At 40.2% G+C, this 12,454-nt stretch overlaps 1 protein-coding gene and 1 pseudogene across 1 annotated transcript in view; one reads left to right on the plus strand and one right to left on the minus strand.

Moving 5' to 3' along the window:
• Window positions 1-12,454, plus strand: part of PLBD1 (phospholipase B domain containing 1) — a 91,794-nt gene that overhangs the window by 36,137 nt on the left and 43,203 nt on the right. The window lies entirely within an intron of this gene.
• On the minus strand, window positions 5,119-6,309 carry LOC138078891 (dnaJ homolog subfamily A member 1-like; annotated as a pseudogene).

Here is a 12,454-nt window from a genome sequence, read left to right on the forward strand (position 1 = left end):
ATAAACAGCCATAGATTGGTTTTTAATAAAATGAGTCATGAGACCTTTCTGGAAAGAATGGTGATGAGGGTGTGGGGACCTGGTCTGCTCTAGTTTTTAGCAAAGCAACTGATCTCATGCATTGCTGGAGCAGCTGCAGAAATGACTACTTCAGAATTTACCCAGCTTGGGTGAGTGAATTCCATGCAGCCAACACTTGTGAATACTACCTTGTGCTGGGCTCTGGGAACAGAGAGACAGTGGGGAGTGAGTTCCTCAGTACTTTCCTCACTCTTTTTAAGTTAATGTGTTGACACAACAGTTGCTGAAACTGTGATGAAAAGATATTCTAGCAAGATTTTGACATAAGCAGAGAAAGTAGAGAAAGCAGCCAAAAGGTGAAACCTTTTCAATGTTTGTCTTACCATCAAGAGATACTTCAAGAATCTCCTCCATACCCCCAAACTTGCTCCTTCTGATATTAGAAACTGACTATGGCTTCAGGTCAAGGCTGTAGGCACAGCAGAGATAAGTAAGACACAGTTCCACCCTCAAAATTATCAAATGACACATTAACCAGTAATTATTTGGAACTTAACATGAACCACAAAATGGTGATGATGATGATAACGACTAGCATATATATATATATGTATATATATAATTTAAACTATGTCAAGCATTGTTCAAAACATTTTATATATGCTATATTACTTGTATGAGGTGTGTGTATGCTCAATTGTGTCCGACTCCTTGCGACCCCCATGGGCTGTAGCCCACCAGGCTCCTCTGTCCATGAGCTTCTTCAGGCAAGAATACTGGGGTGGGTTACTATTTCCTCCTCTAGGGGATCTTCCTGACCCAGGAATTGAACACATGACTTTTGTGTCTCCTGCATTGGCAAGTGGATTCTTTACCACGGAGCCATCTGGGAAGCCCATTAAATTATTTCAATCCATAACAGTGCTTTAAGATATATATTATTATTATCTCCATATCATTGATGAGAAAACTAGGGCACAGAGAAGTTCAGTAACTAGCTGAAAGTCACAAATCAAGTAAGCAGAAGCCAGGTTTGGAAACAAGCTATCTAGTTATGGAGTCCACACACATGCACACAACATGTACAAACACAAATAGATTAATCAATGGGAAATACTAAAGGAGCTCATTCCTACTAAAGGAAGCAAGAAATCAAAACAGCTAGGAAAGAGTAGGAGAGAGCTCCTGACAAGCACTAAGTGAAACTCAGTCAGTCGTGTCCGACTCATTGCGACCCCATGGACTGTAGCCCACCAGACTTTCCTGTCCATGGCATTTTCCAGGCAAGAATGCTGGAGTGGGCTATACCATATCAAGTGATATGGTATTAACATAATGCAGATAGATTCAAGGAAAAGTGGGCATATGAGTGTGTGAGAGATGGAAAGGTGGCTGAAGTCTCTGCCAGCTTAGGAGGAAACTTACTGACTTTACACACCATAGGAGCTGGAACTAAATCTAACATATCGTTGACCTGGAGACTGGTGTGGGTTCTGTTTGATGAGAATTCAGAGACATGGAGAAGCTGGGAGTCTTTCATATGCCCGAAGAGCCCAGAAGGAGTGGGTTGAGCTTTGAGCTCAGAATTCAAAGCCTCTGCTCTTATTTGCTGTCCTGTGTTGCTATAACACACACAAAGTGTAGAGTCCCAGGGCCAAGGGTCAGAGAAGGGCCTCAGCCTTCTGAGGGGGCTGTGAGTGGACTATGTTCCTCAGGGCCCCTAGATGGGGCAGAATCAGGCAAAGCCTCCACTTCTGATCTCAAGGTACAGGTTTCTCTTCACCTGCTCTGAATGTCAGAATCAAAAAAATTTAGCCCTCATCCAAAAAAGAAAGAAGCAATTTAAATAATTCTAGCCTAATTACCCTCCTCTATCTCCATCTGTCCTGTCTACTGTGATGTGGACCTCCTCAGCTCCACCCCCAAGTCAGGATGAATGTTCCTCTGTTTCAGGGTTTCTCAGCCTCAGCACTTTGACATCGGGGATTGAATTATCCTTTGTTGTGCATTGTAGGATGTTTAGCAACGTCCTTGCTATTTACCCACTAGATGCCAATTACACCTTCCCTCCCCCTATTGTGACAATGAAATATGTCTCCAGACATTGCCAAATGGATGGGAAAATCACTCCAGTTGAGAAACATGGCCCTGTATTGAAATAGACTGAAAAGTAGAGAGGATCTGGAACTCTGAATGGAGCTGGGCAAGATGCAGTGGTGGACAGTTCAGCTAAAAAGTATGACTTTTGTTTCTTTACCTGAGTGACCACTGTGGGTCAATAGCCCACAGATTATTTTTTTCCAAAAAAAATAGAACTTCATTTTCACTTAAATCATTTTAATGTTAAGAGCCCATTCCTCCTCGTGGCAAGAAATGTGACCGTAGTTATTTCAGTAAGAACAAAATAATTTATCATTGAGACTAAGTCAGTTCAAAATAGGCTTCCCCGGTGGCCCTAGGGGAAAGAACCCACCTGCCAATACAGGAGACATAAGAGACGTGAGTTTAATCCCTGGGTTGGGAAGATCCCCTAGAGAAGGGCATGGCAACGCACTCCAGTATTCTTGCCTGGAGATTCCCATGGACAGAGGGTCACAAAGAATCAGACTTGACTGAGCACGCACACACAAGCAGTTCAGAATATTACACTCCTGTCCCAAACACTTGTCTCCAGAATGGACTGGTTTTACTGAGGCATCATGGAGGGAGGGGAGATGTTTAAGTAGTGATTGTCTGTCTTGCGTCCTTCTCTGGAGCATCTACTGAAGTGGAAGGATCTCGTTGAGTCTTTAGCTTCGGTGTTTCCCCACCTGACATCAGATGAGGCTTCCATGGTCTCCCTGGTCTCCAGTTGCACAATCAATGCCACTGAGTCCGCAGTAGTCACCCCAAGTATTAGTCCTCTGCCCCGAGGAGGTTCATCAGCCCCCAGTGTCCTCTTATTCCTCCCTAGACCTGACAAGAGCAACCCTGGCTGCCCGCTAAAACTCAAGGTGGGTGCAGGGTTTGCTGCATTTAGCTCATGAGCCCAGACAGTCCAGGAAGCCATCTCTGCTTCCCCAGGCAACCTTGGAGGGGAAACTTCAGGGCTTTTGCTTCTAAGCAACTAAACCAAGTCACCCAGCATATCTGTAGTTTCTGCATTCCATTCCCCTGATCTATGAGGCCAGGGCAGAAGTTCTCTTCCCTGTCACCCACATACCTGTCTAGCTTTATTGCTGTTCTCTCCCTCCATTTTAAAGGTGATAAAAAAGGGATCAACTTGATAGAGGAATATGGCAGCATAACAGATATATAAATAAAAGTTATATGCAATTCCTCAATTTAAAAAAAAAATACTTACAAATATTTTGAAGGAAACGGCCTCATGAAGTTTGTTGAAGGCAAGGACCATAAGAGATTTCAAAGGATTTTAATGTTTTTTGCCTAACAGGCAATAAAACTCTATTCCCATCTTGTCAGTTGCAGTGCTGGAAACTCTTAGATAAGGGATATCTAGATTTCCACTGTGCTGAGGGCCAAATTCCCATTTTTGAAAGCTGAGTCATGGCCTGCTTACAGTGCTGAACTCTAGGTCAACAAAAGCCTCAGGCTTCCCATGTGGTGCAAGTGGTAAAGAACCCACCAGAGAATGCAGGAGACTCAAGAGATTTAGGTTCAATCCTTGGGTCGGGAAAATTACCTGGAGTAGGAAATGGTAACCCATTACAATATTCTTGCCTGGAAAATTCCATAGACAGAGAGGCCTGGCAGGCTACAGTCCATGGGGTCACAAAGAGTCAAACAAGACTCAGCACAGCACAGCACAAAAAAGCATCAAATGAAAACTAGAACTCAGACTTTAGGTAAACTTCCAGTCCAGAGAGTGCAAGGGGCTCACAGTTTGACCTACTTTGCTCTAAATTTAGAGTAAATGGTAGACAAAATGTGCCGCAAGAGAGCTTCGTGGTAATATAGCTGATCCCCCAAACAGGGTTGAACAACTCTTGAACCAGAAATGGGGCAGAAAACAAAGAGAGGGAGTATGGATCTGCTGGGCCCTTGTCCTTGGAACAAACACTTTAAATATGCTTAAGGAAAACTTGAAGAATTTTTTTCTTTTGCTTTGTAATCAGTATATTAAATAGACATTCATACATTTCAAGAATTGCTTAAATTCTGATACACAGATTTAAGCTTGTGAACATATGACTTTAAACATACAATTAAAGCTATTCATCATAATTTGCTATAGTACCGACATTAAATTACAGTTACTCTGGAGCATGTTAAATGGCTTAAAGTAAGCCTGTAACATACCTACAAAAACCTTCCTATCTCATACATGCAAATTACTTCTCCATGTAAAGTTCTTATCACTCTAACCTCTAAGTTTCCCTGATCCAGAAGTCACTACTCTAATACTGTGGTCTGAAGAGAAGGGGGAGAAAAAAAATAACAAGGACCAATAGCTATATATATTAATAAAAGACAACACAGCAGAAGAGAATGCAGTTCCACAAATGCAAGCCCTCAAGAAGCAGCATGTTATGATAAACCCCTTCTTTAGAAAGGTATCATTTCTATCACTGATACCACAGGCTAAATTAAATTGTACAGCATGCCATCTTCAAATAATAGTTGAGGCAATAGAATAAATACAGAAGCATCACAATGAATCCCACTTAATACAACTATACAGACCAACACTTCTCTACAAATTAAGTTCTTTGTCTGACTGCCCATTAAATATAGTTTTAATTTAATAGCTGAACAATTAAGGGTCATACCCTGAAGTCAATACATATACCTGGCATTTCAGTCTAAGCTATTCCATGTACATAGCTGAAATCAATTACAAAGTATGGCCTAACAAATGCTAGGGGAAATTTTTTAAGGTAGTTTTTACAAGTATTAAATTTATCTTGCACACTGAAGTCATCATACATACAGGGCAAAGTCAGAGTTTTTATATTCAAGTTTATTCTTCATTTAATGTTTAAAACACTATAGTTGAATATTAAAACAAAAGCAAGTAGTGAGCAATTATGATTATAGTCCTTTACTCAATCACTACTGCAAATAAAACACCAGCAGTGGGTGTTATTCAGGGCCCTACTAAGAGGACTGACACTGACCACCACCCCGAGGATGGTGTTCATCATCCTCATATGTTTCTCCATTGTAATGGTGCCATCGTTCCTGGCTTGGATCAAAGTCCACTAATTCTACCTGGTCCATTTCATCAGTCTCTTCTACCTCCTTCCTCTCAGACAGAGGTTTTTCCAGCAAAGAGAGTTTATCAGTAGAGAGAAAGCCATTCTCAGGAAAGTTTACTTTCAATTCAATGATTAGGTGACCCTTTTCATATGGCCTATGATAAATTGGCATGCCTTCATTTAGCATACACTTGATATCTCCATGCGTACCAATCTGACCTGGATGAGAAATGATAACTATGATTCAGTTGTCAGGAGTAGATATTGGCTTCTGGAAGCCACGCAATGCCTCAATCAACTGTATATCCATACACATGAAAAGGTCTCCTCATTGAGTAAAAACAGCATGGTCCTTCTGATCTAAAGCAACGATAATATCTCCTGGCTCCAGTCCTGGTTCTTGGTCTCCTTCACCATGGAATGTTATCTTCTGGCCATCTTTCACGCCTTTGTCAATATGAACTTCTAGAATTTTCTTTTCTTGAACTATCTTCCTTCCGTTGCAGCTTTTACATCTCTTTAGGACTGATCCACTCCCCATGGCCCTGGTACTCCATGCAGGCAGACTGAATTTGCTGAACCATTCTAGGTCCATTTTGATGAATCCTTATTTGCATTCCAGTACTTTGGCAACTGGGACAGCATTCTGCTGCTCCTTTCTTACCACTTCAGACTTCACATTTGTCACAAATCACATTCTTTTGTGGAGCTAGTTTTCTTGTTGCACCATTATATAAATTCTCCTAAGGTTACTATAAGTTGACACACAATGTTTTCACCTCCCTCTCTCTCTCTGCATCCTGTCTCCTCCTCTGAAAAACATATCAAAGATGTCCATGGGGGAGCCAAAACCACCACCTGCTCCACCTTCTTTAATTGCCTGTTCTCCTCCTTTGTCATATGATTCCCTTTTCTTTGCATCAGAGAGCACTTCGTAAGCTTGAGAAACCCGTTTAAACTTCTCACCTTCATTTGGATTCTTATCAAGGGTGGTACGTCAAGGCCAGTTTCCTGTAAGACTTTTTCAGTTCTTCTTGGGTGGCATTGGGTTTGACCCCCAGACATCATAGGGAGTGGTTTTTTTCACCATTGTCACCTGCCGGTTAGCAGGCCGATGCCAGTGTGGGGGAGTGGGGAGGAGTGAGTTGCTGTGTGCAGCTCAAGCAGCCACAGCTCCTCCGCCTCTAACTGGGCCCTTGTCTTTGGAACAAACACTTTAAATATGCTTAAGGTACTCTAAGTTATAAATGACGGAAAACTTGAAAAATTAGTGCAACAAGAAGGAAGATAAGATAGGTAGATATTTTATAAGAACTTGTTTGAAATATCATAAATGAAAATTAGGGAAATTAATTTTTTTAAATATCAATAAGTGGGCAACCTTGGTCGAGACAAAGTCAGAGAAATAATTTCTGAAGCAAACACCGGTATTGAGGGATTTACATAGTACACTGCCCAGAGAGAGAAAGGGGTGAAAATAATGAGAGAGCTGTTATTAAATAGAGAGATTTGATTAAGAAACTCCAACATATGTCTATCAGAAGCCCCAGAAAAAGAAAAACTGGAGGGAATTTCAGATAAGGAAGAGTTAACAGAGTAGTAGTTGAGAATTGATCAAAACTGAAAAAGACGTGAAGGGAATTCCCTACGGCCTAGTGGTTAGGATTCCAGGCTTTCGCTGCCATGGCCCAAGTTCAATTCCTGCTCGAGGAACTGAGATCCTGCAAATCACCCAGTGCAGCCAAAACAAAGAAAGGGGGAAAAAAATAAAACACTTTCAGAGTTCCCCAGCAGTCCAGTGGAGCAAAACACACAACAAATAAACAAAGGAGTCCTTGGTTAGAAGACACAGCCTGTTACATTGCTACAACCCAGAGGGTGAAACTACAGAGAACTGAGGATAAAGGGAATAATTTTATCTTTATCAACTGAGCTACAGGGAAGCCCAATATTTCAAAAGTACTAAGGAAAAATAACTAGAGTTTTAAAACTATTTAAATTATCCAAGAGCAAGGTCAAAATAAGGATATTTTTAGATAAATATTTCATCACGCCAGACTTCTATTAACCTATTGATATTATAGGACACACACTGACAAGAATAGCAGGAGGGAATATTTGGGATATAAGGAACAATCATTAACACAAGAAAGAAAGAAATTAGTAAGATTTAATTGTAAAACTTTGAAAAAATTTAATTTTTGTCATTGAAAAGGTAAAACTAAATCTTCGAACAATAACATGATGGATGATGTCAATGGGTAGGTAAAGCTCACTAAGATGTGTATGTTTGGAGGAGGAGAGAAATATAAAATTCATTTAGATTTTATATGGGAATTCCCTGGCAGTCCAGTGGTTGGCTCTGTGCTTCCATAGCAGGGGGCACGGGCTACTCCCTGGTCAGGGAACTAAGAGCTCATCTGCCACTTTGCGCAGCCAAAAACAAGCAAAAATTCACTTAGATTTTATAGTAAAATGCATAGTTATGAATGTTTTTGAAATTTTTAATGATGGTTGCCCTCAGGATGGACATATAGCTGACCCTTGAACAATGCTGGGGTTAGAGGCATTGGTACACCCATACCCAGCAGTATGCAATCAAAAACCCTCATGTAGACTTATAATTGGGCTTCCATATTTAAAGAGTATGTTTTTTTTTTTTTAATCCACATGTAAGTGGACCCTTGTAGTACAAACACATGTTGTTCAAAAGTCAATTGTACATTTTATGGCTTCTAAATTGGCAGAAGCTAAAAGAAGAATAATAAAATGTTATCTAATAAGGAAAATATAAAAGAATGATGAAGAAAGGGATGGTAATTGGAAAACAGGACAGATTATAAAAATGAATCCAAGTATATTAAAATCACAATAGATGTAAAAGGATTATTTTCATCAATTAAAAAATGTTCAATTGAGGAGATATTGGTCAAGGACACTAATGTGCCACCAGTAGGTAAATAAGTCCTAGAGATCTAAGGCACAGCATAGTGGTTGTAGTCAACCATCCTGATTATAAACTTCAGAGCTGCTAAGAGATTAGATCTTAATTGTTCTCATCACAAAAAATGAAATTATAATTATGTACCATGATAGAGGTGTTACTAATATAATACTATGGTGGCAATCATATTGAAACAGATAAATGCATCAAATCATTACACAATGTTATATGTCGAGTATAGCTCACCAAAAATGCTTACTGTATATCATATGAGGGACATTTAATTTTTTAAATAAGTTTTAAAGAAGCTCAAATAATCCTGAGGGGAATGGAAATTAAAACAACATATCATTTCAAATACATCAAATTGTTGAAAATTTGAAAGTCTGACTATGCCAAGTGTTAGTGAAGCTATGGAGCAAAGGAAAATCTAACATGTAGTTCAGAAGAATGTAATTTGGTACAATCGCTGTGGAGAACAATTTGGCAATATCTATAACTCTAGGTATATAGAATATTCACCCCAGCGTTTTTATGTGTGTGTGTGTGTGTATATGTGTATATCCTAGAAAAACAAATGTGTAAAAAGAGATATTTACAAGAATGTTTGAAGTTGTATTATAACAGTGAAAAATAAAAAAAACAGTTAAATGTTTACCATGTGAAAGTGAAGTCGCTCAGTCGTTCCCGACTCTTTGCAACCCCATGGGTAGTAGCCTGCACCAAGCTCCTCTATCCATGGGATTTTCAAGGCAAGAGTACTGGAGTGGGTTGCCATTTCCTTCTCCAGGGAATCTTCCCAACCCAGGGATCGAACCCAGGTCTCCCACATTGTAGACAGACGCTTTACCGTCTGAGCCACCCATAGGCCTGCATAAATGAATTTTTACATAGTCATAGCATGGAATACCATCAGCACATGAAAAAAATAAATTTAAGCTGATAGTAACATAGATAATTCTTTTAAAATGTCATATGGAGGGGTGGGAGGTGTGAAGGAGTTTCAAGAGGGAGGGATGTGTGTATACCTATCACTGATTCATGCTGACATATGGCAGAAACAAACACAATATTGTAAAGCAATTATCCTCCAACTAAAACATTTAAAAAAAGAACTGACCATGTCATTTAGACCACTTACAGAATAAATTATATTAATATAATTTAATACTATAGATTTGTATTAAATATTATGACACTAAATGCAAAAAAATTTAAAAATGTCATGTGGAAACAAACAAGTTAGAGTGGTAGATAGTATGATATTATTTACTTGTTTATATATGTTCTGAAACATGATAAATAATGCTATGCATTCAGTTAAGTTCAGTCACTCAGTCATGTCCAACTCTTTGCAACCCCATGAATTGCAGCATACCAGGCTTCCCTGTCCATCACCAACTCCCAGAGCTTGCTCAAACACATGTCCAGCAAGTTGGGGTGCCATCCAGCCAGCTCATCCTCTGTTGTCCCCTTCTCCTCCTGCCTTCAATCTTTCCCAGCATCAAGGTCTTTTCCAGTGTCAGTACTTCGCATCAGGTGGCCAAAGTATTGGAGCTTCAGCTTCAGCATCAGTCTTTCCACTGAATATTCAGGACTGATTTCCATTACAATTCACTGGTTTGATCTCCTTGCAGTCCAAGGGACTCTCAAGAGTCTTCAACAACACGGTTCAAAAGCATCAATTCTTTGGCATTCAGCTTTCTTTATGGTCCAACTCTCACATCCATACATGACTACTGGAAAAACCATAGCTTTGACTAGATGGACCTTTGTCAGCAAAGTAATGTCTCTGCTTTTTAATATAATGTCTAGGTTTGTCATAGCATTTCTTCCAAGGAGCAAGCACCTTTTAATTTCATGGCTGCAGTTGCCATCTGCAGTGATTTTGGAGCCCCACAAATAAAGTCCCTCACTGTTTCATTGTTTCCCCATCTATTTGCCATGAAGTAATGGGACCAGATGCCATGATCTTAGTTTTTTGAATGTTGAGTTTTAAACCAGCTTTTTCATTCTCCTCTTTCACTTTCACCAAGAGGCTCTTTAGTTCCTCTTTGCTTTCTGCCATAAGGGTGGTGTCATCTGCATACCTGAGGTTATTGATATTTCTCCCTGAAATCTTGATTCCAGCTTGTGCTTCATCCAGCCTAGCATTTCTCATGATGTACTCTGCATGTAAGTTAAATAAGCAGGGTGACAATATACAGCCTTAACATACTCCTTTCCCAATTTGCAACCAGTCCATTGTTTCATGTCCAGTTCTAACTGTTGCTTCTTGACCTGCATACAGATTTCTCAGGAGGCAGGTCAGGTGGTCTGGTATACCCATCTCTAAGAATTTTTCACAGTTTGTTGTGATCCACACAGTCAAAGGCTTTCATGTAGTCAATAAAGTAGAATTAGATGTTTTTCTGGAACTCTCTTGCTTTTTCGATAATCCAACAGATCTTGGCGATTTGATCACTGGTTCCTCTGCCTTTTCTAAATCCAGCTTGAACACCTGAAAGTTGATCAGTCACATACTGTTGAAGCCTGGCTTGGAGAATTTTGAGCATTACTTTACTAGCATGTGAGATTAGTGCAATTGTGTGGTAGTTTGAGCATTATATGGCATTGCCTTCCTTTGGGTTTGGAATGAAAACTGACCTTTTTCAGTCCTGTGGCCACTGCTGAGTTTTCCAAATTTGCTGGCATATTGAGTGAAGAACTTTCACAGCATCATCTTTCAGGATTAGAAATAGCTCAACTTGAATTCCATCACCTCCACCAGCTTTGTTCATAGTAGTGCTTCCTAAGGCCTATTTGACTTTGCATTCCAGGATGTCTGGCTCTAGGTGAGTGATCACACCATTGTGGTTATCTGGGTCATGCAGATCTTTTTTGTACAGTTCTTCCATGTATTCTTGCCACCTCTTCTTAATATCTTCTGCTTCTGTTAGGTCCATACCATTTCTGTCCTTTATTGTGCCCATCTTTGCATCAAATGTTCCTTGGTATCTGTAATTTTTTTTAAAGAGATCTCTAGTCTTTCCCATTTTATTATTTTTCTCTGTTTCTTTGCATTGATCAGTTCAGTTCAGTTCAGGTGCTCAGTTGTGTCTGACTCTTTGCAACCCCATGAATTGCAGCATGCCAGGCCTCCCTGTCCATCACCATCTCCTGGAGTTCACTCAAACTCATGTTCATAGAGTCAGTGATGCCATTCAGCCATCTCATCCTCTGTTGTCCCCTTCTCCTCCTGCCCCCAATCCCTCCCAGCATCAGGGTCTTTTCCAATGAGTCAACTCTTCGCATGAGGTGACCAAAATATCGGAGCCTCAGCTTCAGCATCAGTCCCTCCAATGAACACCCAGGACTGATCAACTTTAGGATGGACTGGTTGGATCTCCTTGCAGTCCAAGGGACTCTCAAGAGTCTTCTACAACACCACAGTTCAAAAGCATCAATTCTTTGGCACTCAGCTTTCTTCACAGTCCAACTCTCACATCCATACATGACTACTGGAAAAACCATAGCCTTGACTAGACAGACCTTTGTTGGCAAAGTAATGTCTCTGCTTTTCAACATGCTATCTAGGTTGATCATAACTCTCCTTCCAAGGAGTAAGTGTCTTTTAATTTCATGGCTGCAATCACCATCTGCAGTGATTTTGGAGCCCCAAAAAATAAAGCCTGACACTGTTTCCACTGTTTCCCCAATTATCTGCAATGAAGTGATGGGACCAAATGCCATGTTCTTCGTTTTCTGAATGTTGAGCTTTAAGCCAACTTTTTCACTCTCCTCTTTCACTTTCATCAACAGGCTTTTTAGTTCCTCTTCACTTTCTGCCATAAGGGTGGTGTCATCTGCATATCTGTGGTTATTGATATTTCTCCCGGCAATCTTGACTCCAGCTTGTGCTTCTTTCAGCTCAGCATTTCTCATGATGTACTCTGTATATAAGTTAAATAAGCAGGTGACACCTTGACGTACTCCTTTTCCTATTTGGAACCAGTCTGTTGTTCCATGTCCAGTTCTAACTGTTGCTTCCTGACCTGCATACAGATTTCTCAAGAGGCAGGTCAGGTGGTCTGGTATTCCCATCTCTTGACGAATTTTTCACCGTTTATTCTGGTCCACACAGTCAAAGGCTTTGGCATAGTCAATAAAGCAGAAATAGATGTTTTTCTGGAACTCTCTTGCTTTTTTGATGATCCAGCAGATGTTGGCAATTTGACCTCTGGTTTCTCCTCCTTTTCTAAAACCAGCTTGAACATCTGGATGTTCACAGTTCACATACTTCTGAAGCCTG

The sequence above is a fragment of the Capricornis sumatraensis genome, chromosome 4, assembly GCF_032405125.1.
Source record: "Capricornis sumatraensis isolate serow.1 chromosome 4, serow.2, whole genome shotgun sequence".
NCBI classification, from domain to species: Eukaryota; Metazoa; Chordata; class Mammalia; order Artiodactyla; family Bovidae; genus Capricornis; species Capricornis sumatraensis.